Genomic DNA, 2,118 nt, shown 5'->3' with positions numbered 1-2,118 from the left:
TAATTTAATATATAAATTTCAAAAATAGTTCGCGAACACGATGTAATTTAAATTAACGAACGAACGTGCTTCTAATCCGTGATTTTAATTATATTTAAACGATCAAACACTCCCGTATATTGCTTCGCGCACGATTGCAATGCACGAACACTTGTAACACTTCACAAACACAATTCACTAACACTTCCAACACTGAAATATTCCCATGATGATCTGAAACAGAAATAAAAACAAAATTATGAATATCATTGTTGTAAGAAAAAATTATTATAATTATTAAGAAAATGTTTAAAATAAAAATTGACTTACGTTTTTTCTTTAGTGATGAATGCACGATGGGTCTCCTACCCTTAGGATGACGATGGGCAGACGTTTAAATCGAATAAAAGAAACTTATGGAGTTTCTTTACGCGAAAAAACGAAACTTTTACACACGGCGAACAACACTGACTCTACTTTCCGATTCTTTTATATTTTATTTTTATCGATACAACACACGAATACTTCATTTCCTACGCGTTCGATTGCAATGATGTTCTGAAACAGAAAAAGAAAAAGAACAATTAATGTCATCGTCGTAATAAAAAACCATTGAAGTTATTATAGAAATGTTTGATAGGAAAATATACTTACTTTTAGTCTTCATTGATGACTGCAGGATGGGTGTCCTACCCTTAGGATGACGATGAATAAAATAAAATAAAATAAAAAAATCTGTAAAGCTCAAACATACTAAAGATTATATTATAATACAATATTCCCTGTTAATCATTCCTGAAGGCATTTCACACACTTTAAAAAATATTCTATCATAAACAATCAATATAAATTCAAGCAATATTTATTGTCTTAATCTCACTACTTGTATAAAATTAAGAGAATACTAAAACGAGAATAGTATAATAATATAATTATATATATAGAGTATATAATTATACATTCACAGTATATTCAATACATTCTCATACTAATGTATTTTTATTTGTAGTTTATTTTATTATAACATAGTTAGCGTATTATACATAAAGTATTGATTTTTATATTTACGTTTATCTATACTAATGATCAAATACGTATGAATGTACGGATAGAAAAAGAAAGACTTGGAAAGACGAAGATAAGAATCAAACGAGGCAAGCCTCAGCTATGTATACACGTGATCTTTCATCTAGTACGCATAGAAAAACATTTTGACACTGCCTTATAAGGTAAATAGGAGGGGAGAGGTGACTCGACTACGTCATCCCTCACTTTGTTTCCGGACGGCGGCGCGACAGGTATCAACAAGTTCCGCTCCGCGTAAGTAATTATTACTGCCTAATTAATTAATATTTTAATATCAAATCTTATAATCTAATCAAATCTCATTTGATTTACGGATTGATGCAGTCATAATCGATGGTTTGAATGCATTGACATTAGCTAAGATCTTTAATTAGAATTATATGATTTTATATTTTTCTATGGTTTCACAAAGATTTTTGCAATAATCTGTCATTCTTTTTATGGTTTCAGAAAGACGTATGCAATAGTCCCATTCTTTCAGAAAGACGTTCACCATCGTTCCATGGAAATTATACTAATCAATGGTGGTATATACAACTCTGCATACATACGTGTAAGTACATTTCTTTATTTGTTTTCTTTAATTTTAAAATGGATCTCCGACGCAGCAACCTCCCCGTGATGAGATCCGGTAACCGATATTGCTTACGGTGTCCATAAAATATGTATGGTGCAACGTAAGCACTGTCGGGCCAATGGCTGACGTTCGATGCATTAGAAAATTTTAACTTTCCGTTTTATTAATTAATTCTAATGCAAATTAAATGATTTATTGAATTAATTATTTAATTATGCGTTGCAATTGTTGTTTAAATCTTATTCATATTATATTTCGTATATTATATTATGTTAAATTCACATAAATAATTCAAGACACATTCAATCGATTCTAATTAATTGTTCAAATGTGATTAGATATATAAATATTATACCTTGATTAGTTTTACATTAATGCTATATCTATTCTTTCCTATAGGTATTAACGCAATTAGTATACTTATGTAAAAATAACCCTATCGCGATTAAATTTATTCTTTGAAAGATAGAATGCAG

The sequence above is a fragment of the Polistes canadensis genome, unplaced genomic scaffold (assembly GCF_001313835.1).
Source record: "Polistes canadensis isolate GaletaPanama2010 unplaced genomic scaffold, ASM131383v1 scaffold_214, whole genome shotgun sequence".
Classification (NCBI taxonomy): Eukaryota; Metazoa; Arthropoda; class Insecta; order Hymenoptera; family Vespidae; genus Polistes; species Polistes canadensis.
Note: the sequence above shows the minus strand (reverse complement) of the source record.